The sequence below is a fragment of the Macrobrachium rosenbergii genome, chromosome 42, assembly GCF_040412425.1.
Source record: "Macrobrachium rosenbergii isolate ZJJX-2024 chromosome 42, ASM4041242v1, whole genome shotgun sequence".
NCBI lineage: Eukaryota > Metazoa > Arthropoda > Malacostraca > Decapoda > Palaemonidae > Macrobrachium > Macrobrachium rosenbergii.
Window position 1 is genome coordinate 13,226,789 of NC_089782.1, and position 27,260 is coordinate 13,254,048.

Below are 27,260 nucleotides of genomic sequence, written 5' to 3' on the forward strand. Positions count from 1 at the left end.
CACCAAAGACCCCACCAAAAGTGCTTATAACTGCCTATTTTAATAGTTTAAATACCTTAAACTATCATCTAAAAACACTTTTTAAACACTTTAATATCATTTTAATATCATTTCAATATCACTTTAATATCATTTTAATATTTCAATCACTTTAATATCATTTCATTATGTATCATTTCTGAGCATCTGTCTATAACAGGTGAGAAAACCAGTTTTAGGAGCTTGGCTACCAACAGGGTTCCCTATATTTATGGAAGTCCCTTTGGTACATAAAGGGGTCCCTCCTGAACCTGTGGAGGGGAGAGAACCAGTTTTTTACCAGCCAAAGCTAAAAACCTGTTTCTTTCCACATAAGTTTCTCTCTCTCTCTCTCTCTCTCTCTCTCTCTCTCTCTCTCTCTCTCAGAGTTATTATTTAATCTTATTACTATTATTATAGATACAGTATTATTATTATTACCTGTATTATTACAGCTACAGCATTATTATTATTTAATCAATGTTATTTAATCATATTAATCTTAATAAATCATTATTTAACCTTATTAATGTTAGTAAATAATTTTTATCATAAAAATTGTATTTAGTCACGAAAATACAGTAGCCCCTGAACATACGAATGATTCGTTATTCGTATTTTCGTTATACGAAGTAAAATTTTCGAAAAATTTTGTTTGTGTACAGGCTAAAAATTCAATTTACAAACTGTTTGGTGGAAAATCACACGGGGCTAGCTGGGATCGAGGGAGGAGAGACGGGATCCTCTCGAGGAAACCGAAATGGTCACAGTAGGCAAAGGTTGATGACAAATCAATTTTATTCACAGTTTGCAAGGATAATCAAAGGAATCGATAGTGTGTGTGTCCGATTGTATGTAGGTTTGTGCTTGCATTTTAGAGAGAGAGAATAATCAGCATCTGGCAGATGTGACAACAATCCCTCACACATGTATGACTGTCAACGTGTGTTTTACACTTGGATCTTGAGTGCAAGGAGATTAATTATGCCACAACACATCAACTTACTGTTGACAAACAGCAGAATTGAAAATTATAATCCAATAAACATGAGGATTTTGCAAACAAATAAGTAAAGAATGCAAGTAAGAAAAGGAAAGAGAGATCAAATAACTTTTCACAAGGAAGTCATTTAAACAAACAATCCAAGCATGCAGAAGCTGTACGGTCACAGTGTGTTTCATGATGTGGGGATGAGTTACTTTTACAGTGCTAAAAAATCGTAAAAAGCAAGTGTCACTCAATAGGTATTTTGCCGTAACAAAAAGAAGTGATTTGGGCAAATCCAGCGTAAGTGAAGAAACGGGTGAAATGTAGTGAAAGAAAATTCGTCTGAGCCTGGCCCCAGCTACAGACTTCCTAGTGCTCCTGTAAGGACGGGATTGAGTGACATACTGGCTGGGTGTTGACTGGTTTATCGGTGGTTCCTTACTGAATGAATGTACAGAATCTTCGAAGTTGTTATTGGCTGCGCGAGCCAAGAAAGTAGCATCTACAATAACAGAGAGGGCAAAACAGAGGTAATGTTTCGGACATCTGTGTTTGTCAGCAGACAAACAGATGGCAATTGTGAGAGACATAATAAACGTACAGTGATAAAACATATATCAATGGAAAGGCCAGGAAATTCCACATATGGCCAATTGCATGAGATTCGAGACAGATTAATGAATACAATGCAATAGCATAATATATGTGAAATGGCTTAGACGTTTGGCGCCTCAGCCAAAACAGTAGAAACATACAGTTTGATATAGGATCTGAGAGAACTATGAGTACATGATTAAAATGCTTGCATGGCAAATGCAGTGGTGATTGTACATACAAATCGAGACAATGTTAGGAGACACAGATGGAAATATTCATGGTAGAAGCCATGCTCCGAGAGAGAGAAAACGGACAGTTTTGTTTGTCTTCAACTCTCTGAAGGTATGACGCACATACACGTGTGCTCGAAAGAGACTGCGATTGCCGCGATGAGGTCTCTTACACTCCTACTTTTCCTACTTTTTCAGACCCCCCTCCTACTTAGGCCTACTTTTTTGAGGAAACTCCTACTAAAAAGTTTGAAAGGATTTTTTAAAAAATTTTATAACTGAATAGATATAAGAATACAGAAGTGGCTCGCGAAATGTCCAGAATAGTGCCTTTGCCACAGTATTGCCGAAATGTGGCCTCCAGTGTGGAAGTTTTGATGCACAAGAGGATTGGGTGCAGAAGTGAGGTCTTCATTTTACGGTCTGCCACACCAAGTGTGGAAAAAATTTCCGCACACTTTTTAGGGTTTTATTGTGGTCAGATATGTTAGTTTTGTATATGATTCATTGACCTGTATTCTCAGTCATTTGCATATTTATATATATGATTATATAATAATGAATGAATAAAGAGACATCAGAAAATGTTGTTTGCGCTGAATCATGAAGCAGCAGAAGTCGATCGGGCAATATCTTGATTGACACGTTGAATGAAGACGACAACAGAGTGACAGCAGCTTTAGGTTTCCATCTAATTAAGGTAAATCAAATTGGTTTCCATCTACCATAACTAAATCATTTAAAATTGTTTTAATAAATGTAAAAAGTACTGTTATTAACTTGATAAGGAAAAGTTTACAGGAAATGATCTTAGACTTGAGGGAAAGCATATTGTTTTTATATATGTTGATTTCCACTCGATGTTGAATGATCTTAAATTAAAGAAGCTGGAAGTCAGTGGTGTGGAAATGTGCAACACTGCCTTGTCAGAACATGGCAACCATATGCAGAGTGGAGTCAGATGCAAATGAAGTAGCTACAGAGGAGCATGACAGCCCAAATGGACACCAGATCAGATGGAAGCAAGTTGATTTCATTGGGAAAATATTCTAGGAACTCTAAATATCCAACTCTTTGGAAAACCTGTCAGCAGCATTGACATTACCATGAACAGACTCATGTGCAGGACAAAGTTAAACATGAAGGAGGAGCGAGTAAAGCGGAACACTGCCAAGATCATCCACGCATTTAGGATGTGCATGTAAAGTTCCTCAACGCTGCTCTCTGTAGAGAACTCCCTGTTTTTGCAGTGCCTTCATCGACCTAAGGTCGATCGGAATATACATATTTATCATCATAATTGTAACCGTATATATGTTGTCTTTCAAACAATCATGTTTTATGCACAAGCATGAGCATTTATGTTATGTGTCAGACATTGATCACTATGTTTTCTGAACAAACCCGTCCTGTTTTTTGTAAGAATTGCCTGACCTCAGGTCACCCAGTAAACTTTAGACTTGTAAAAAGTCACCATGACGAACAGGATAGTGTTTCAAGCGCGCCATTAATTAAGTCTCCGCTGAGCTTGTTTTCTTTGGTGACTTCCCATTTTCTTCAAGCTCAATTAGTCACGCCTAAAACGTGCCAGGTCACGCATTTTAATCATTTTTACTTTATGCGTATTTATACAAATGTCACACATTGTGTATCACATGTTTCTTCATTCACAGGCATCAAGACTGTATCCATATTAGCTCTGTATGTTTTATGGTATTGCACTGTACTGCTCACTGTATATTTATCTATAAAACTATATTATGAATTATTTGTTAAAGCCAATGCCTCCAGAATCTTGATATTTATAGGTAGAGAAAACCTGGTAAATATATGACTGACTCTTGTCTTCCCCATGTTACAAATGAAACAGTTATTGGTATAATAAAATGAAGCATAAAATGCATCCTACCGCCAAGAATTACAGCAATATTCTTTGCTGTGCAATACACACACACACACACACACACACACACACACACACACATATATATATATATATATATATATATATATATATATATATATATATATATATATATATGTTAGTTGTATTTTTCTCAATCACGAAGATAAAATATCACGATGTACTCCACAATGAAAATGAAGAAGAAACCAGAGTAAAAGGAAATAGAGTTCTTAATTTGTCCCAACAGTTTCGCCCTCCATCAGGCCTCTTCCGGGGAGCTTTATTGACTAATCAGTTCAAGAAAAAACATATACCGGACATATGTTTACATTTGACTTCAAGACTTACATAAAACATAAACAAGTGCAAATGGTTAACGATGCTTACAACTGTTACAGGATAATATAAAATATAAATTGTCTAGTACATAGTTCGTCCAGTAGAAAAGGTTAACAGTCTAATGAGGCTAAACAGGTAATTAAGTGAATACCTAAGTCAATATATTATATAATTTGTACTGATTTTCAACACTCCTATCAGAAATAGAGGGTCTGTCTTGAATCTCCTAACCTGAAATTACAAGTTAAGTTTAACAGGTACTTGAATAGATCTCCCCTATTAGATTTTTTTCTACAGTAGACTCAGTGATTGATTCAACAGGGTCCAAGGGAATCCTGTTCAGAAACTGGATTTTCCTTTATTATTTCATCAACAGATGACAAACATTTTCCTCACTGATATCTGAAATCTCCAAAGTAAGGTTTTCTCTGAAGTATTACAAATCCATGACTGTTTTTTTTTTCCTTGATGATCTCACCATTCCATCCTTTCCAGTGAAACAGAGAATAACTCCAAACATTCAGCAGCCTATCTTTCTTCCTTTACTATGGCAACAGAACCCCTGTTATCACAATTAGCTTTGAACCCCAAATGATGCAAGGCAGGTTTGGTACTCAGATTGTGTAAATGTTCCAGAATTTCTCCAACTGGCATCAGACGAAAGTCTCTTTCACACAAAATCCTTTGAGAAATGAACCTGAAAACCATGCACGTCATCTGCCAGTGATGTTGGGCCTGAAAACCTGGCTTGAACGACCAACTTACGATAACAGAAAATGAGATGGAGTTCAAGCACCAATTTACGTAAAGACTTTCTTGGTCAACATCAGGTTCTTCACCTGAGAAAGGACTCAGGGTCTAGAAGATTCATGCCTTTCACCTCATGACAGTCAGTGGTTTTTGTTCACTTTCTTTTAACAAAGGATTTATCTCTTTCTCAATGTAACCTTCACTGAACTAAATGAAGGATGCGCCAGCATCCCTGGCCTCCCCACCATAGCCCGGATTCGGTCAATCCATCTGATTTCCTCCGAGTCGTTAGCCATGGGGCCATAATGTTGACTCAACAGGTTGGAAAACCCAAGAAATGTTTTGAAAATTGTCAGAGTAGAACACAAAATAAGGTACACAGGCTCTAGCAGAAAACCGATAACTTGCCATTTGCAATCAGTAACCGGAGAGGGCTCTGTATTTCTGGGTGGAAACAGCTCTGACAACAGCACAAGTAAAAAGGAGAATATACAACTTCTTGGAGGGAAATCAACACAAAATAATATACCAGCAAAGTCTATTTATATTTGTAACAGTGAAAGGAGGGGCAGATTTGACTCTTATACTCAGGAAGGGGAGCCACCGGCTGGGAATATATATATTGGCTACATCTATACATATATACACATTCTCTGCAAACCCGCTATAGCAATCTGGCGAAGACGAATATATCCAATAATTGTTTCGCAGAATGGAAACAAGCACATAACACCAGCATGTTTAAGTAATCCATGCTGGAAACGAACCAACAACAAAGCAATATAAATTACCAGGGACAATGATAGGGTGCTTACTCTCAAAACTCAATTCGGCATTCTCTAAGCGCCCCTTTATTCTCAGCAACCCTTCCTCATCTAGATAAAGGTCGCCATTAAGTTTGACAAAGAATACCCCTTGAGAGGAATTTGAGACAAAACCAGAGCATTTCTTTCTCTTGCAAAGGCCTCTCTTTGAGCACAGTTTAACCAGTTTGACCTTGGCTTTCATCAATTCTCCATAAGTCAAGGGACCACCAGCTTTAAGGGATGAAGCTTTACAATAATACCAGGCAAATCTTAACACCCAAACACTATATAGAGCCTAAAGTGATGGCTGATTGGGAAAACTCAAACAAAGAGTTGGAAAGACTCAAAAGAGGTTAAAAGAAGTGTCTGTTTCAACAGCACACGCTCTTCTCGTGTGAACCCTCTCTCGCATCTTCCTTAAGTAGGATAGATGAGGTGCGGAGCCAAGAAGGACCCAATAACCAAACATCAGACTGTGTGAGTTGCTCCGGGGACTCTCGATATCAGGTCTGCGGGGTTGTCCTTTCCAGGACAATGTTGCCAACAAGATGGTGGAGTCAATCCTTGAATTTCCTCAACTCTGTTGGCTAAAAAGGTTTTCCATCTATGTCGGTTCTCCTTTAATCCATTCGCTAGAACAGACAGTGGAATCAGAACATCGAACTGAAACCTCCTGGACCAGCTATTCTTAAAGTTGAATATGAAATTCACAAATACAACCAGTCTAATGCACAAATAAGGCACCAAGTAATTCCTTAGCCAACGGATGTTAAACTTTCTTTATAGACGCTACCTTACCTCTAGCAGCAATCAATGTTACCTTGAAATTACCCTCTTGATATTATTTACACTCTCACATACACACAAGCACCGTATCCCCTTTCCGATTTATCAAAAGGCATGAAGTTCAATAGCAGGGAGATCTCTCCAGGACAATTCTGAAAATAAGTAACGATTAATTCTCAATGATTCAAGTACAGAAAGTCCTACTACCCACAACTTAACTCTGCCTTGCATAGCCTCAGGTAATGGTTCATCCCAATCTAGACCTAATCTCCAGATTTCTTGAAATAGCATTTTTGCATGCATAACAAAGGGACATATGAACCCCATATATTAAAACATCGATAATTATATATAACACATTTCTTTTAGTACAAACAATATCCCCAAAGGGATCTACATTCTCTACCTTAAATATAAAACAGTCTGAGGAGGAATCCATTGTAATATAACACCTTTACACCTTCTACAATAGAATCCTCTGTCATGGGCAAGGTTTTATAATTACAAGCCACTTTGATAGTTACATACCAGCCTTCTTCATATCCATATCACAGGCTTCATCAAATCTTGCACATGCCTCAGCAGGGCTATCAGCCCCAAAAAGCACAGTCATCTACATACAGATTCTCAAACAATTTTTAAAACCACCTCTGAGTCATTTCTTTAAATGAAATTTCAAAGTGGCATTCAACAAAAAGGGACTACTCTTATTTCCAAAGGTACTTTACAAAACGGAAATGTTTTACAATATCCTTTTTCTTCAACAAAAACCTGTGAACATCACGGTCCTCCCTCCTCACCTTAATTTGAAGGAAAGCCTTTATAATATCAGCAGTTTATTTTACCTTCCATCTTCTAAACCTCAGTAAAACCTCTACTAAATCTGGGTTTATGAAGGACCACTTTCTAAACAGTCATTTAGGGACACACCATTACTTTAAGCTTACCCATCAAACACAGGCCTGATTTTTATTGCAGAGATGATGTGCCTCCCGCACCAAAGGTCTATGAAGCAAATAGAACACTGGGTACCCACCCTCCAACTGATGGAGTGGGATCTCTTCTATAATACCTTCCCTTTCATACTCTTCAAACACTGTATAATATTGTTCCTGCAGACCAGGGTCCCTATCTAACTTACGACTCAGATTATCCAATCTTCTCAAGGCATCACCTTTGTTATCAAGTAATTTTAACTTTACAGACTCTGATTTCAGGAAGGGCCACCTCATAACGGCCTTCCTTGTAACTTTTGGCAATTTTCTCAAATTGCACCAGAATAGGGTCAGGCTTAATAGCGTCAGAACGTGGTTCCTGGGCTTGAATACCTACAGATTCTAAATCCCAAAAGTTACTCAAGCTATCTTCCTGAAAATTAGAAAATGTTAACAGTTGCACACCTACATCACAGTTATCTTTGGACCTAATTGAGGATCCAGACAAAACCCATCCAAAAACAGTCTCCTGGGCTACAAAACCTTCATGACACACAATTTTGTTAAAGACTGTACTTCCAATAAAATCTAATCCAATCAAAGATATCCACCTGTATCTTTTGGGAGTTGGCTATCCAAACTCATCAATAAAATTTGCATTTAATCTCTAAGTTCCTTAGGATCCACCTTGGTCCTATCATAAAAGGATGGGACAAATTACATTAATCTCAGCTACCTTAAACCTGTATTTGTGGTTATTAGCCCCTAAACTCATCACTTCATAAATGCTACACAAATCTGCCTTGGAGGCCTTCACCTCCCCAAATGGCAGAAAATGATAAATACTCAAGCAAGAGCGTGTTTTTTGCAACAACATGTCAGAGGTCAGCCACTTGGGCCTGACCTTTTGACCAAGTCCTTGGAAATGTAGGATCGATCTGATCCTGTATCAAACATTACAGTTGCAGAGATTATACCCTGATAATCACAACCTTTATCTTTGCTGTTTGTAATACACAACACTGTTAATAGCCCTGAGCCCTTGACTATTCTTGATAATGCCACTCCCACATGTGTAACAGATTCACTCTCCCCCACCAACGCCCTTTTTCTCCTTCAGGGGTTGTCTCACTAGCTTATTGCAGGGGTTATCGCTTGACTTACGACAAATAAGTGCGTGGTGATGGCCACCCTATGCACTTTTGAACACCTGGAAGCAGCAACCCCTTGCATAATGGCCAGGAGATAAACACTTAAGAAAACCTTTTCCAGCTTCGAATGGCTTTTTCTCTTTCATGAAGAGAAAGCTGGTTCATAAAAACACTTATCACTAGGATGCAGCTTTCCAAAGAATGCACACTGTTGCTTAGAAAAACTATCTTCTGACAAGAAGTTTGAAGGGCTGAGGCAGAACCCTGGATGAGCTTTTTCTGCCTTTTTCCACGCCGGGATCCTCAGTCTTTCGATGGTTCCAGCCCCTGAAGACCTCAGCCCTTTCTCGCCCCTCAACTTCTCGTTGTAGGAATTCCAGCAGCCCTTTAATCTCCTTCCTCTTGCTGACTTCGAGACCACTCCAGTCTAATCTCGTGGGGAAAAGGGACAAGATCATGGGCGCCAATACCAACCCATTTGGTCCCCTCCTCCCCAAGAGCCTCCAAACTGCGAACATGGGCTACACATCGTCTTTTGCAACTTCCCGTGCCAAGAGTTGATTGTCGTAATGGGATCTCCAACAACACAAATCTGCATTAACATCCTGAATGTGGGCAAAAGAAAAGATCTTGTTTGGTTTGGCATACCTCTCTTTTAACAGTTAACATGCTGAATTATAATTAGCTGCCGTCTGAGCCAGACCCTGAGATAACTCTTCTCGCCTCACCCTCCAACACAGAGCGCAGGTACTAAATTTGTTAACAGGAGGCATAGGCTTGTCATCAACAATAGCCTTAAACTGATCCCAGAACAGCATCCACTCAGTTATTTTCCGCCAAATTTTAATAACTCAAGCCTGACAATTTCAGATGAAGCTTCACTACTAGGCTCACTTGCAGAAAAATACTGCCTTCATTAACCCTAAATATTCAAGTTCACAAGTCTACCATTGCCTAAGAGAGGAGCTTATTCTAAAACTTCTGCAGCAGCAATGCGTGTTTGGCCTACCTCACTGAGGAAATCGAGTCTCCTTAGAATTTCATAGACTAAGACCTTTTTGACTTCTTCCGGATTTTCGATCAAGTCTTGCACCGCATCATCTAGTTCAACCCATCTTAGACTTACGGTGGTCGACGACAGACGGCGTCCACTCAGGCTAGTCAACTCATGCCAGCTTGATGGCCTTGTAGAACTCCACCTAATTTTCTCATCAAAAAACGAGCCATGCTTCAGCTCCGACTTTCTTCATCTAAGACTTCTCAGTTTCATCAAAATGTCAGAAGAAATCAAGGAAAATCTTCGTCAAACTTTCTGATCCCATTCTGGGCACCATGTAGAGAGATTTGGGACCTCTGGCCCCTCATCGTGAGACATAATCTCCTCAAATACTCAACTTTCTCAAACGAGAGAGTCAACAACGAATTCCTTCAATCTTTATTTCCTCTCACAAAAAGAGAGAAAATTCAAACAGCTTGGGGAGAAGAGAAGAGGTTCCAGAGTTCTTTTTATAATTCCCAGTTCACTCAAAAATTCACAATAACGGTACAAACAAGATACAAAAAACACAATTGGTACATCAATTTAAACTTCAATATAAAAATAAAAGAAACTCTGAAAAGAACAAGCATAAATATATGAAAGACAGGAATGGGGAAGAGAGAGAAGAGAGAGAGTCACCCTCATAAGAGGGGGCAAAGAATAATTGTTTTACAACACAAACACATATATACCTGATTAAACACACTCCACAATTGTCATATAAGTAAAGTTTAGAATACTCAGAAAATCTACTTAAATTTCCACATATTAATACAATGTAAACAAATAATTCTTTTAACTAAAGAACATTTAACAAACGTAAACACAAGATCGAGATATTCTTTTTACAAAAAAACATACATTTAACAAGTGTAGGTGACAAAGCGTTGTCTGGTTGTTTTATTGTGGTACTGTGCCCAGAGCAAGGGCCCTTTTTGAAGTTTTGCTAGATTCGAGAACTTCACTGAAAACTTCCACGAGATGAGAGAGCGTTCAGAGATCCTTCACTGCAAAAACAAACTCAACAAAGAATTGCTCCACAGCTATACCACCATGCCACTACAGGTTAAGATGAGCACCAACCAGTAGCTCTCTTGACTGATCAGGAATGACAAGCATTGTCTTCAATGCAAAACTTTTCTATTTCAAAACAATTAAATGTCTTAATGTTTTGGAACTAATTGAATATGTCCATGTATCCCCACCTTCTGTCAGTGTGGGATTCAGCTATGTAAAAACAAAAGTTACTTATATAAAAATGACATTTTTATAATAAAAAGTATAGTTTTATATTTACTTAAAGTAAACAAACTTGGATCTCTCCCTCCAAACAACATGGACATAAATCACAAACACAATTTGAACGGCTGTTTTATGACTTCATTCCTGAACAAATTCCCATTAAACTGGGCAACAATAAATGCCTACACTAAACACTAAACAACTGAAGTGCTAGAGCGAAATTTTTCATTTAAACTGCGCGATAGTTTTGAAACTAATAACTATTTAATTAAATTGCATAGTATATATCAAACTTTATTTTTGTCATGAAATGTCATTTTGTTTCAGGAATGGCCAAAAGGTGCACCTCTTCTGCACATCAGGGTTCTGAAGATGCAGGTGTAGTTGGCATTGGAGTCATTTCAAGAGCAGTTTAGAGGACGTTCGGTGGTGTTGATGAGTGACAACACAACCATAGTGGCGTTTGTCAACAAATGGGGAACAGTGTGTCAGATCCTGTGCCAGATGGTGCTGCAGATGCACAAATGAGCAGTTTGGTCTAAATTCTGTATTCTGCTCTGTTCTCCCAGCTTTGGCCTTGGCAACAAGGGTGGTGTAGTTACAAAGATTTTCTTATATGGAACTTGGAGGGATACAGCTCTCTTTGTAAGGTTAAGGTGGTTGTTTGAAAGGAACTATCATAGTTCGATGGTTTCCTTCGTTTTGGTTGTCTCTCCTGGTTTGTTTTGGCCACATTGGCAGGGGAGGTGTCGTCTATGGAGTGTTGGGCAAGAGCTGGCAGTCAGCCAGTAAAAAGTCAGTATCAGTCAGCAAGCAGTTGGGTATTCCTTACCTGTTGATTACGGCAGGAGTTGGAGGTCCTCCTTGTCAGTGGATTTGACATCCTCCTTGATGCCAGCTTAAGGATGATTGGTGTAACTTCAAGCCAGCAGTTATTGGGCAGCATTATCGAGTGGAGTGTGACATCGTCTGGCATGGCGTGGTTTCCGTCATCTGGAGAACAACACCGGGTCGAGTGTGACATCGTCTGGCATGGCGTTGTTTCCATCGTCTGGAGAGCGACACCGGGTGGAGTGTGACATCATCTGGCATGGCGTTGTTTCCATCATCTGGAGAGCAACATTGTGTTGAGGGTGACCTCAATGGCAGCATAATGCTGTATTGACGACCTGCATGATCGTCTGTTGTGGCTTGGCTATAAGCCATAATCTCCTTGTGCTGAGGGTGACCTCAGTGGCAGCACATTGCTGTATTGACGACCGGGGTATGATCGTCTGTTGAGGTGTCGTTTTCAGCTGTGTTCTCATGGTATTGTTTAGCTTACTAGAGTCTATAAGACATACATAATTTAGAGTGTGTAACTTTGTTATTGTTATATTATATTTTTGGGTTTTTAAGTATTCATTGCTGCTGTCTCATTCATGATGTAACTATTTGATTTTTCTGCTGCCTTATTTATGATGTAACTATTTAGTTTTGAAGCTGTAATGGTCTCGTCATTTAGAGACCAGCAGGTTCAAAATAAAAACATGAAATGGGACTGGAATGACTGACGGAAGGTGACAAACAAAGGAGGAAGGAGCAGAATAAAACCACAAAATACAACCTTAAGATTAATTTATTGTACATAGTAATTTACATTATATACAAGTGAGTCAGGTCCAGGAGAGGAAGGTTTGTTTTTTTTTTAAACAATCGTTTGCAGATTGTTCCCTTGTTGTGGGTTTATAAGAGGTGCAAAAGAAATGACCAGGTAAAAGTTACTGCTGATTTATTCAAGGTCCAGGCGGTGTATATAGCGGCCGATTGGCGTCGGGCCACGAAAGACAATGGAAGCAAGGGTGACCTGAGGTCAGTAACAATTAATAAATAAATACAGCGAATGAGTACAATATACAATGTAACAATAGACAGAATTAAAGCTGAGTATAATCTTGACGCCTGCGAAAGAAGAAATACACGGTACACAGTTGATGAACAGATAAATAATTGCATACACAGTTTAAACAATTGAATTTTACGTGACCTGGCCCGTCGAGTGTGATGAATTGTAGGTACAAAGAAATTGGGCCGTCATCTAAGAAAACTTGCTTAGCGAGGACTTTACAAACAACATGATCAGCAGAGACTGTACAACATGGCTTTACAAATACTCCCCCCCCCCAAGATGTAGGTAACGTCTGATTAGTCGGCGTATCTGCTGGGGCGTTGAAGGGTGCCCCGGCTGCACGAGGACAATGGAGGGACGTCCTGTGTGCAAGGGTGGCTGAATGTGGGTGGGGGCAGCCGTGTTTCCGCTTCTTGCGAGGGCCCGGTTGCGGCGGTGGTTGCACCGGCGGAGGTTGTGGTGTGTTGACGGTTGTGTCCTTCTCCAGGAGGGCGGGCTTGACCCGGTCGATTGACACCCAATCATTCCTCCTGTGGAGTGCGAGCAGGAATGCCTTGCTGTTCCACTCCAGCACGCGGAAGGGCCCCTTGTAGGGCCTGGTCAGTGGCAGGCGGACAGCGTCATCTCTGACGAAGACGTGGGTAATGGAGGCCAGCCCGGGTGGCATGAAGGTGGCCGACCTGTCAGTATATGTTCTCTTGTAGGGGGCGAAATTGCCGACGATTTCGCGAAGCGTCTGGACCGATGGGTTGTGGCGATCCTCTGTCACTAGTTCACCCGGGACCACGAGGGGCTCGCCGTAGGTTTTCTCAGCTGCAGAAGGGGCGCCTTCGGCTCTGGGGCGGTTCTCAACCCGAGGAGGACCCACAGCAGCTGGTACTTCCAGTCCTCGGTGGTACAGCGGGCCATAAGGGACGCCTTCATGGACCTGTGGAAACGCTCGACCAAGCCGTTGGCGTCTGGGTTGTAGGCCATGGTGGTGTGATGAGCTGTCCCCAGCAGCTGGGCCAGGGCGGACCACAATTCGGACAGGAAGGTGGGGCCCCTGTCGGTCGTGATGTGGTCAGGGACGCCAAAGTGGCTGATCCAGCTGGAGAGTAGGGCCTCGGCGCAGGCGCTGGCGGTGGCTTCTTGCATTGGCGTGGCTTCGGGCCACCTTGTTGAGTGGTCTACCACCATCAGGAGATATCTGGACCCGCCCGATGGGGGAAGGGGCCCGACGACGTCGATGTGCACATGGCCGAAATGCCACCCTGGCTGCGGGAACTTGCCTACCCCGGATTCGGTGTGCCGCCCCACCTTGCTGGTTTGGCAATGCAGGCACTGTCTCGCCCAGGTTCTCGTGTCCTTCTGCACTCCGTGCCAGACGAACTTCTCTGACAGCAGCTTGGCCGTCGTCCTGCCGGAGGGGTGTGACAGGCCGTGGATGATGTCAAATACCTGGCGGCGGCGGGAGGCTGGCACTAAGGGGCGGGGCTGACCGGTGCTGACGTCGCAGAGGAGATTTGGGCCCCGGGGCGAGGGCACGTCCTCCACTTTAGGGACGTGATGGCGTCTGCGGTAGGCTGGGGTCTCTGGATCGGCGGCCTGCTCCCTGGCGAGGTCTTTGTAGTTGATTCCCAGCTGCACCACATTCAGCTTGACCCTGGAGAGGGCATCCGCCACAGGGTTTTTCCCCTGCTTGGTGAAGGCGTGGACCAGCGGTTGGTGGTAAGTATAGATGTGAAGGGCATGCCCTCCAGGGGAAAGGAAAGTGCCGGACTTCCCTGTTCCTGTCGAAGGTGCTGGCGGGCCTCTGCGGGGTTGAACTTCTTGTAGAAGAAGGTGATGGGCTGGGGGGCGCCATTGATGACCTGTTCCAGGACAGCACCACAGGCGATGTTGCTGGCGTTCGTTGTCAGCTGGAGGGGAGCACTGGGATCCTGGTGGGCCAAGGCGGTTGCCTCGGCGATGGCGGCCTTCATCAGGAAGAAGGCCTGCTGCTGGCTGGGTCCCCACAACAAGGATTTTGGTCGGCCTTTCAGGGTCTCCGTCAAAGGGGCCATGGTGTGTGCGATCCCAGGGATGAACCTCCTGTAGTAGTTCACCATCCCGAGAAATTCTTGGATGGCTTTGACGGAGGTGGGGACAGGGAACCTGGTAACGGCTGCGACTTTGGATGTGAGCAGACGGACGCCATCTGGGGATACCTCGTGGCCCAGGAAGTCGGCCTTCTGTGCGCCGAAGGTGCATTTGTCAAAATGTACGATGAGGCCGTTCTCCTGCAGGCGCTGCAGGACTGCCCGGATGTGTTTCTGGTGCTCCTTGTGGGACCTGGAAAATATAAGGATATCATCTACGTCCAGACGGGAACTTTAGGTCCCCCAGGATGCTGTCCATGAGCTGCTGGAAAGTCGCCCCAGCGTTCCTCAGGCCGAATGTAGAGAAAGCGAACACATAGGACCGAAAGGCGTGATGATGGCAGTCTTTGGTATATCCTCTGGCGTGACCGGTACCTGAAAATAGGATTTTAAGAGATCCAACTTAGTAAATAGTTTGGCCCCATGGAAGGAGGCCGTGAGGTCCTGCATGTTCAGCAGGGAATAATGGTCAGGTTTCGTTGCCAGGTTGAGTCGCCTGTAGTCGCTGCAGGGTCTCCAGGAACCGTCCGGTTTCTGCACCATGTGGAGAGGGGAGGCCCACGGGCTGGAGGCCTCCTTGCAGATTCCCATTCGTTCCATCTCAGCGAATGCGTCCTTGGCCTCCTGAAGGCATTGAAGGGGAAGCCTCTGGAACTTCGCATGTGCCGGGGGCCCTTTGTTTTTATGTGGTGATATATGCCATGTTTGGCTGGGGCCCCAGACTTTTGGCGGAGCTCGGGCCTGAACACATCAGGGAACTCCGTCAGCAGCTGCGAGTACTGGTGGGGGGCGGCAGAGCAGATGGCGGGCGCCTTGGGTCGGTTGCCAATGGGAAGGACTGGCAGGAGTCTGTATCTAGAAGGCGTTTCCGACCGACGCCGACTGCCAGCCCGGCGCGCCAGGAAATCCGCACAGGAGCGGGGTCCTAATGTCATGACAACGAAGTCCCAGGAGTACCTCCAGCCAAGGATGGAGATCGACAGGGGCCTGGTTTCCGTAGGAGGGATGGGGATCCGTTGGCGGCTGTCAGGGAGGCAGCCGGGTCCGGTTCCGCTTGCGGGTCCTCTCTAGATGCCAGGGAGATTGATCTAACAGCCCCCATGTTGACCAGCATCATCCTGCCGGAGACGGTGTCGCGGATGTAGAAGCTTATTGGTTCTTGGCCCCTGGGTTCTTCTGCTGCCATGGCGGCCTGTCCTGCTGGCCGCCGCCTCCCCTGTTTTTTGAACGGGCGAATGAACAGGGCGGCAGGCAGTTCTGGGCGTCTTTGCCGAACCACCTGTGGTAGTGGCAAAGACCCGGGGAATTCCACCTGTTAGGAGGCGCTGGGCACCTCCTGGTGACGGCGTTGACCTCTTCCTCTGTGCCCTCCTCCTGCTGAATGGCGCTGACTGGGAGTGTGGGCGCTGGTACCTGCTTTGTTGCCTTTACAGAGTCCATCAAGTGCTGTGCTGAGATGATCAGGTCTTCGAGGGGCATCGCGTAGGGCTCCGGGATTTGTGTGCGGACCTCCAGGAGGAGCTGACGGAGGAGGATCTCCCGCGACAGGCTTATCTCATGCTTCTTTTTACTGCCGTCGGTGTTTGGGATGGTGAGGAGGTTTCGGATCATGCCCCATGACTCCATGACACTCTGATCCTGCCGTGGGTTGATGGCGAGGTCGAGGGTGTGGGCGGCCCGCTCAGCAACCAGCAGGGAGCATGTCTGGAGGAGGGTTTACTTCAGGAGGTGGTAGGTAAGGGGGCATGCTTCAGACACCCACGTGACGAGCTTACTGTAGATCTCCTCCAGCAGGGCATTGAGTACTATATCCGCCTGCAGCACCTCGTCATTAAGATCCGCAATCCTGAACTGGCTCTCGACCCTGTAGAGCCACGCTGACGGATTTCCCTGCGTGAACGGCAGCAGCTTTATGGACAGGGTGGCCCTGGATTGGCCCGCTGGGCTGGGGAGGATGCGGGGCGTGGGCAGGGGTGTGGAGGAGCGTGAGAGCCTCGGCGCGGGTGATATGGTAGGGAGGTAGACCTCCGAATCCGCGAGGTCAGTGGTTAATTGAACGAGGGAGGGGATGTCCGCGTCCATACTCGCTCTTTTCCCTCTTATATGGAGTAGGGTACTCGCGTCAAAACGCACTTAGGAGCGCGCCGTGTAAGTCCACTAATGACGCTGGTGATTTTGCCGACGAGAGTCAGCACGCCCAAACGCTGGTTCAGTGCCGTGATTAGTCCGCTAAGAGCGAGAGTAAGCTCCCGAAGCCAAGACTGAGTCACCGTATGGGTCCGCTAATGGCTTCGGGAACCACTCCAGGGGTCACCACTATAAGAGGTGCAGAAGAAACGAGCAGGTAAAAGTTACTGCTGATTTATTCAAGGTCCAGGCGGTTTATATAGTGGCCGACTGGCGTCGGGCCGCGGAAGACAAGGGAAGCAAGGGTGACCTGAGGTCAATAACAATTAATAAATAAATACAGCGAATGAGTACAATATACAATGTAACAATAGACAGAATTAAAGTTCAGTATAATCTTGACGCCTGCGAAAGAAGAAATACACGGTACACAGTTGATGAACAGATAAATAATTGCATACACAGTTTAAACAATTGAATTTTATGTGACCTGGCCCGTCCAGTGTGATGAATTGTAGGTACAAAGAAAATGGGCCGTCATCAAAGAAAACTTGCTTAACGAGGACTTTACAAACAACATGATCAGCAGAGACTGTACAACATGGCTTTACAGGTTTTGTCTCCTTACCCTGTGATGGTTTTTGTGTGTGTGTGTGTATGAAGTTGACATTGGTCGCCTTCGTGTTGATAGTGGCAGTCAGGTTTGGGATAACAAAGGTCTGGTCCTCGTCAGTACAGCAGCTTAGCGATGATCCTATTGTAATCATCTGAGTGATGTCTTTTTCCTCGAGAGCATGGCGGCATGGTGACTTTGTTGAGCAGCAGGCGTGGGTTGCCTGTTGACTTCAGCATCTTGATAGTTCTACTGTAATCATCTGGGTGATGGCCTTTTGGCGTTTCTACAGAGATCGTCTGTTTTTGTGTGTGATGATTCTAATGTAATCATCTGGGTGATAGCCCTTTGGACAGCAGTGTCTGTCGTGACATTTCTACAGAGATCGTCTGTTTTTGTGTGATGCTCCTTGAAGTTGTATTTATACCATATTAGTATTTATTTGAATTGATCATTGTTTGTGATTATGTAAAGTCCCCACTCAACGCATTCTTTATAGAGAACATTCCGTTTTCTGCAGTGCCTTCACATTGACCTAGGGTCGTTCAGAATATATATTCATCACCATAATTGTAAATTGTATATTTATTGTCTTTCTAAACAATCATGCTTTATGTACAAGTAACGAATTATTTATGTTATGTGTCAGACATTATTGATCACTATATTTTCTGTATGAACCTGTCCTGTTTTTATAAGGAATTAGTTTGACCTCAGGTCACCTGTAAATCTTTGTACCCGCAGTCTCTGCAAAGTATGCAGACATCCAAATCCCACTTAATAAGCAGCTCGCTTCATCAATAATCTAGCAGTACTTGTCTTCCTGCTCATTATTTCGCACCTCTCTCACAGTGGTGACCCCCGGAGTGGTTCCCGGAAGCCATTAACGGACCCAAACGGCAACAAAGTCCTGGCCCGATGAACCTAACCCACGTCCCTAACAGACTAACTACTGTACAGCCCTCCAACAAAGCGTTCGGGCGCTTACCGACCCTCGTTGGCAGGTCGCCAGCATCATTAGAGGACGTACACGGCACGCTCCCCCAAAGTGTATTGGCGCGAGTATTCCCTCACACTCCAAGTGAGAGTGTGAAATAATGAGCAGGAAGACAAGTACTGCTAGTTTATTGATGAAGCGAGCTGCTTATAAAGCAGGGTGCAGACGTCTGCGTACTTCACAGAGACCACAGGTACAAAGATTCACAGGTGACCTGAGGTCAGACTAATTCCTTACAAAAACAGGGCAGGTTCATACAGAAAACATAGTGATCAATAATGTCTGACACATAACATAAATAATTCGTTACTTGTACATAAAACATGATTGTTTAGAAAGACAATAAATATACAATTTACAATTATGGTAATAAATATATATTCTGATCGACCCTGGGTCGATGTGAAGGCACCGCAGAAAACGGGATGTTCTCTATAGGAAACATGCTGAGCGGGGACTTTACAATACTACCCCCTCAAGATGGAGGCAATGTTTGATCAAACTAGGTATCTGCTGGGGCGACGAAGGGGGCCTCACTTCCTCGATGTCAACTGGAGAGGGTGGTCGCCTTCCCCGGTGTCCTCTGGAGTGGTTTGTTGGGGTGCCTTTCTGTCTGGTTTCTGGGTTTTCCGTGGGCGCCCACACCGCCTCCCTGCGCCCGGGGCTGTCCGAGGGGGTGCTGCATCCTGCGGAAGGCTTTGGGGTCTGCCTCCATTGCCCTCCTCCAGGAATGCGGGTTTGAGACGATCTATTGATATCCTGTCTTCCCACATGTGGATGGATATCTGGAATGCCTTCTTGTTCCTTTCCAGTACAAGGAAAGGTCCTCTGTAGGGTTTAGTTAAGGGTGGGCATACGGCGTCGTCCCTGACGAAGACATGGGTGGCGGAGGATAGCCCGGGGGGCGGGCATGAAGGGGGACGTCCTGTTGGTGAATGTCCTTTGGCAGGGCGAATTTTCCAACCCTATCACGGAACCTCTGCGTCCCTATGTCGTCCCTGTCCTCTGCGACGAGTTACCCCAGGACTACTAGAGGCTCCCTGTAGACTTTTTCCGCTGAGGAGGGGTCGCCGTTGCCTCTGGGGGGCGGTCCTCAACCCAAGGAGGACCCAGGGCAGCTGGTATTTCCAATTTTCAGAGGAGCAGCAAGCCATGAGGGATGCCTTCAGAGACCTGTGGAACCTTTCCACCATTCCGTTGGCTGCGGGGTTGTAGGCAGTGGTGTTGTGGTGAGTGGTCCCCATTAGGCGTGCCAGGGCAGTCCACAGCTCGGACAGGAAAGCGGGTCCCCTGTCTGTTATCTCGTCTGGGACATCGAACCGGCTGATCCAGCTGGAGAGGAGGGCTTCCGTGCACGCACTGGAGGTGGCTTCTGGAAAGGAACAAGAAGGCATTCCAGATATCCATCCATGGACAGGAAGACTGGATATCAATAGATCATCTCAAACCCGCATTCCTGGAGGAGACCAACGGAGGCGGACCCCAAAGCATCCCGCAGGATGCAGCAACCCCTCGGACAGCCCCAGGCGCAGGAAGGAGGCGTGGGCGTCCCCAGAAAACCAGAAACCAGACAGAAAGGCACCCCAACAAACTGCTCCAGAGGACACTGGGGAAGGCGACCACCCTCTCCGGTTGACATCGAGGAAGTGATGCCCCTTCATCGCCCCAGCAGATACCTAGTTTGATCAGACGTTGCCTCCGTCTTGCGGGGGAAGTATTGTAAAGTCCCCGCTCAACGCGTTCTCTATAGAGAACATCCTGTTTTCTGCTGTGCCTTCACATCGACCTATGGTCAATCAAAATATATATTTATCACCATAATTATAAATTGTATATTTATTGTTTTTCTAAACAATCATGCTTTATGTACAAGTAACGAATTATTTATGTTATATGTCAGACATTATTGATAACTGTTTTTTCTGTATGAACCTGTCCTGTTTTTGTAAGGAATTAGTTTGACCTCAGGTCACCTGTAAATCTTTGTACCCACAGTCTCTGTGAAGTACGCAGACATCCGCATCCCGCTTTATAAGCAGCTCTCTTCATCAGTAAACTAGCAGTACTTGTCTTCCTGCTCATTATTTTGCACCTCTCTCACAATTATTGTTGAAGCCTTGTGTTTGCTGATTAGATGTCATTGTTATTTTCTACTATGGTGTGTGTTACGTGATTTGATTGTTTGCTGCTTGTTTATTGCTTTTATGTTAAACTTGATTGTTTTATGCTGTCGAGAGATGTAACTAAAGTGTTTATAGATTTGTATAATCCTGTTTACAGCAGTTAAACTAATGTTTTCTGTATGTGCATTGTTATTTTACTTTGACGTTGATATATTGTTAAGTAACTTTGGTTTAGCTACATCAGAGTTATTTTGAATTGGAACTGACTCCTCTTATGAATTTGGTGATGTATTTCTATTTTGAATTGACTCAGTATGATATTTAAATTAACTGAATTGTTTATTATTATTTTGAATGTTTGCTGCTGGGAACTATATTTCATTGATGGTAATATTGAGTAAGTTATTTATGATTTATTTTGAACCAAACCTGACTCGCTTGTAAATATGTATATAACTTATTATAATAAATTAGTTTTAAGGTACTTCAGTGGTTTTGTTACGCTCCTTCCTCTGTGGTTTGTCATGACTGCTGCCAGTCAGTCCAGTCCCATTCTTTTGTTTTGATTTTTGGAACCTGTGGAACCAGGGTTGGTTCATTACACTCTTGTTTCCTTTTGTTCCTGAGTTCATGGCAAACACTCACAACCTGTCTGTTCCAGATGAGAGATTGGAGTTTCACAAACTCCTACTCTGAGACTTCATCGATGGCAATCTGGAAGGGATGCTTCTTTGCCAGAGGCCAAAGTGTAGCAGACTCCCCATTACCATACGGAATTGCAAGAGAGCTTTATCTAAAAATGCCCTTCCCCTCCGGCTTTGAGAAGTGATTGAGCAGGCCTGTGCCTCCTCTAAGGAGGGAATCAGCCTCCCTCCTGACTTGAGAGCACATGAGGTCAGGGTTGTGGGTCTGTCCATCACTTTCAGAAGAACTTTGTGTATTTCAGTAATGCAGGCAGGTGTTTGGCATGGACAGACTAGCTTTACTTCAGTCTGCATGAAGGATGTTACTCACAAGTCCTTGGATACTTTCTCCTTTGGGCTTGTGGTTGCTGCTCAACAGATTGTATAGGCACCTGAGTGCTAGTTGGACAGAAAAGTATCTCATCCGAGTACTTAAGCCTAGTGTCAGTCTGGAGGTATAAATTTAGAGTGACTGGACCTTCCTTCCTTCCATCACTGTGCAAGAGCAGTTTCTAGGCCAAAGTACCTGCTGGAGCCAGACATGATACAGATAACTACATACCAAAGCATCTAATCTTAGTCTTCTTAGTTACTAGGCTATGTCTCCCTCTGTCATCCTTTTGTAACATGGGAGTGGGGGGCGTGGCAGCATGGTAGAGCTTGTTCTGAGCCCAATACTCCATTATTTGGTAACAGCCAGAATTAGGTGCTACCAGCAAGAGTTCCTCATTGGGGAGGGGATGTCATGGTTCTCCAATATTTTTCATACTCTAGTATCCTGCTGAAATGTAGGGTTACTCTGGCCCTACGCCGTATTGCTCTGATAACCTATTTACCAGACCTGGTGGGAAGTTGCTGAAGTCAAGACATCCCTTGCTTGCATGCACAAACGTGAGCATGGCAATTCTGGGTAGAATTCAACTCCAGTCAGTTGCTGAGACAACCTCTGACTGGAGGAGTAAGTCTCTAATATAAAACTTGTTGATTTGCATTTCTGTAGGAACAGATAACAATTTTTAAAAGTAATTCGTATCTTTCCTAGCTATACAAACCAGAGCTTTTTATAGATTAAACCCACCTCAACCAATCCACTTTGTTCAACAGCCAATGGAAAATGTGAGTGGTGATGTAAGGCAAGTGAAGGATACTCACTTGTTAACCCACATAACCACCAGTGAAGAGCCTTGTTACCAAATTCAGCCTATGTTGAAGGATACAACTATGTAAAAGGCTCTGGTTTGTATACCTAGGAAAAAACAAATTTCAAAAATGTTTATTCATCACTTTCCTCCATGATAATTTTGCAGCATGTAACTTTGTATTGTCAAGAATTTCTATCTTAGTGGGCATCTTTTTCCAGCTTTGGACAATTTATGGGAAATTCATGAATCACTGAGATAATGTTTTTCTTATGTTCAGTAGCTTTTGTTTGATTGCTGAACTTAAGTTTAACCCCCAGGTTCAGCAGCCAGTCACAGAGCAACCCCAGTCACATGGTTATGCAATGGTACCTTGACACTCGAATGGCTCCCAATCAAAATATTTCAGGATTTGAACGGTGTGTTCAAGAAAAAAATTGATCAGTAGTCAACCATTTCCTTATCCTTCAACCCAACAGACATATCTGCTAAGACTTGAATGAGCTGAGACGTGTTACACATATGGGTAGCCCAGCTGAAGTAAAGGGAATTGAATACATCTTCTCATAGTTGTTGCTCAGTGCATAAATCTGCTAAACCTCACTGTAAAGTTACTCATGTTTCTTTATGTCATTTTGGTAATTTTTTATATCCATGGAATAAATACATCACCATGGGGCCTAAGAAGGTTAGTGATAACATCCAACTAAAATAAAAAAATCAGGTTGAGTCATAATACACTGTAGAGTTGAAAAAAACTCATGCCTAAATATGTAGGTGGTTTGTAGGATCTTGCTACTGAGATCAGGCCTTGTGCCTCCTCACTTTATATAATGAGAAAACCAGACCGCTTTTAATGCCTTTGGAGACTACAAGCACCTCAACCAACATCCAGGCTGCCCTCCCCAGCACTGAGGGTTCACCTATGGTGGATCTTCAGCAGAAGGCAGATGAATTATAAAAACCCTCCAAGGCCTTCCAATACACCACCCACGCCATATGCAAGGCCAGAGACAACCAGAACCAGGACCAAGAGGAGGAGAGTCAGGCCAACACAGAAGCTCTCATACAGGCCACAACAGGAAGGGTTCCACCAACCCACCCATAACATCTGCACATACCACCACAAATTCAAGAGAGTAGCCAAGAAATTTGCATCCCATCCCCAGATGCAGCTGGAGAGCAAAGCCAACAGGGCGGCCACCCATTGATCAAGTGTTTGACTGTGAAGCTTCAGCTAAGCTGAGGGAGACTCCAAAGCTAGAAGTTTGAGCAGAAAGATGTGTGTACATGGGAATGTGCCCAAACCAAAAGAGATACAAGTTGTGGAGCACCAGCAAACAAATCATGATCAGTGCTATAAATGTTGACTATAAAGAAGAGATTTACTCTTTCAAGATCAAGGAACCAGCTGTGAAAACCACAACCAAGAAGCAAACAGCAACTCTCTTCTTATCCGGCTCAGACAATGACAATAGTACCAACTGGGAGAGCCTTTCCTCTGATGATGAAACCAACAATAGAAACCTGGAAAACAATAAAAAAAATTAAGAAGAGACATTCTTGAAAATCGAGAGCACATTCCTGAAAACCAAGAAAATCATCAAGAGAACCATGATGAGGAACCCAATTTGAGGAGGTCCCAAAGGACAAAAAGTGCCAATGTTGCAAGGTCAAGACAGATTTCCAGCATTTGCCAAGAGATCCATTGACTGTCGCAGCAGCACTCAGTTGTCCCGACAAAGACAAGTGGGAAGTTGCCATGCTGCAAGAAATGGAAAGATTAGAAAGCATGGGCACATGGAAAATAGTACCAAAACCAACAGAACACAAAGTGACTGACTGCATGTGGGTATTCAGAAGAAAATACACCAAGCTCAGTGAGGTAATGATTCACAAAGCAAGACTAATGGCCAGGGCATTCTGCCTAACACCTGTTATGGACTATCTCGAGGCTTATGCCTCTTTAGTGAGAAAATCAAGCATTAAACTGCTATTGGCTTTAGCTGCCGAAAATTCATGGTCTGTTGAACAGCTTGGTTTAAATTCAGCCTACCTCAACAGTGGACTCAAGGAAATCATATTTATGGAACATCCAAAGAGATGTGAAGTTGCAAACAGAAAACATTTTGTTTGTGAAGTGGAGAAAAGTATCTAAGGCTTGCTTCAAAGCAGTAGAAATTGGAATGAAGAACTGAACAAGAAGCTCACAAAAATGGGCATGATTAGATCTGAGTTTGACCGATGCATCTGCTATAATGAAGGAAAAAACAATTATTGGAGTATGTCATAAAAGATCTAGGATAGGCATCAAATATTCTTTCCATAAAATACATCAGAGAAGATCCATCAACAATTCTGATTCACCAAAGAGACTACATTCAAGAAGTGCCACAAATCAAAATCTTGCTGAATCAAGAGAGTTGTCAACTCCACTAGCCCTAAATTTCAGACAAGAAGTCAAAGAAGATAAAAAATACAGTGCAGCAGAATACAGAGGTATCACTGGTAGCTTGTTACACCTAGTAAATTGCACTAGGCCTGAAATTGCTTTTGCCACCAAAGCACTGTGCCAGAAAAATCAAGAACGTCATAAACAAAATTTGAGGAATGCAAAACATAGCTAAGAAATCTAAAGAAGAAAAAGAGTTAACCATTTGCTACCAGAAAACTCAAGGACACCTAACAGCATGGGTGGATGCAGAACATGCAAATGACCATGATGGAGGAAAATAAAATTCACTACTGGATTTGTAATAATTCTAGCAGGCAGGACAATATCATGGAAAAGCCTGAAGCAGAGAATAACTACACCCTCAACAAATGAAGCAGAGTATGTAAAACTCTGTTGTGAAGCAACAATATTAGTTTATTTCAGAAAGCTGCTTTGGGAACTTGGATTCAGGAATTCTGTTGACAAACCAACAGAAATAATGTTGACAGTCAGGGTGCCATAGCCTTAGCAAATGACACTCATTGCCCTGAGAGATCAAAGCACCTGTCCTCAACCAGAAATGTATCCTGATAGTTTGTATAATTTATTGCATTGGATTAACAATAACTTTTAAGGGACCCTCCACATGCCCAGACTGTCTGGGAGACTAGTCTGTTGGCAGACAAAATCTGTAAACAAACAAAAGTCTGTTGTCCTTACGGCTGTGTCTGGCCAGTCAAAGTCCAGATGGAGTGAGCACAGTACAACAATTGCAGAATGACTCATAGTGAGAACAGAAAGCGACTGGCACTCTGTCTTATTAGCTCTTGGGATCCACTTGAGAATGTTACTACATGTTATCCTTGATTCAGTCACTCAGCTCGATTCATATTGGCATTATTTTCATAATATAAGTAATAGTAATGGTAACTATCTTTTACCATAAAAATGGTTAGTAGAAAGTGTTGTCGGACTGATGAATCTGACTCTACCTTTGTTTACATTGTTAATTAGGTAGAAATGAAAACTATTCAAAAACCAACCCTGCAATCTCCACTATTGGTTTACATTTTTCAAGTTTATATTAGCATTACCATTAACAGATCAATTAATTTTCTGGTAGACGAATAGAATAAAATATAGAATTTAGGCCAAAGGCCAAGCTCTGGGACCTATTAGGTCATTCAGCGCTGAAACTTAAATTGATGGTAAAAGGGTTTGAAAGGTGTAACAGGAGGAAAACCTCACAGTTGCACTATGAAACAATTGTTTAGAGAGGGTAGAAAGTAAGATGGAAGAACGAGTATGAACAGAGACACAGTAAAAGGAGTGAAAGGGGTTGCAGCTATGGGCAGAACGTATGCTGTAAACCTTAAGTAATGCCTACAGTGCACCGCATAAGGTGTACTGATGGCGCTACCCCCCTATGGGGTCTCTGGTAGGTGAGTCATTTGTTTTAATTTAAGCTTTATAGCACCAAGTAAGGATAAGGATGGTTCACTGCTCTTAATCCATATATGATTTGCTGTGAAAAAACTAAGCTTCATTGCATATTAAATGAGATGAAAAGTTTTAAGGCAAGAGTCCTTTGTCATACTTTCTGAGGCTGCTACAAGGTAGAGCACGACAATTGGAGAAAAGAACATCACAACACTGGTTGGGTCCAGAACAGGTCCAGGATTTTGCTAAACTTTGCCAGCCAGTGCAAGGAAAATAAATAATTCATGTCATACTGAACAGCAAACAGTATTGTAAAAAAATAACTTGTAAAAAATGGTCAGCATAGTGGAGCAGACACACCATGCAAGGCAAGATATCCTCCAAGATTCTCTTGATAAACCCTCACACATCCTTGGCCCTCCTATTAAGGCTGGAACACACTATTTGTGAAACCAAAAGGAAGAGAAAATCGACAGGAGTGTGTGAGTGTACCCTCAAACGAGAACTTAGAACCAAGGTAGTAGAAAGCCTTTGTATATAAGCTATGGCACTGTCAAAGTTAAAGACCAGTGTTCAGTTTTGGAGCTGCTTGCTGTAGCTAGTTTCTCTTTAGTCCTGAAAACAATGAACACAAAAGGCCTGATATCAGTGTCAGATGTGTGAGAAAAATATAAAAAGTATGCCAGTCTATTTGGTGCATGTGCAGGCAATGAGAGAATCCAGTAGACTTTGGCCAATCCTTTCAAGTGGTAGTATCTCAACAGGAGCTATCTTTTTGTATTATTGTGTTGGAGTCTAGTTAAAATTTAGTTTACATTCCATTGGGTAATATAAGGATTTAAATTTTAGATAAGGGTTGTCAAGTTATGAAAAGTATTAGTGGAGTACTCGACTTATCACTATATATTC

At 43.3% G+C, this 27,260-nt stretch overlaps 1 protein-coding gene across 1 annotated transcript in view; it reads left to right on the top strand.

Moving 5' to 3' along the window:
- Positions 1 to 27,260, top strand: part of LOC136827951 (uncharacterized) — a 505,229-nt gene that overhangs the window by 298,267 nt on the left and 179,702 nt on the right. The gene's annotated exons all lie outside the window — the stretch shown is intronic.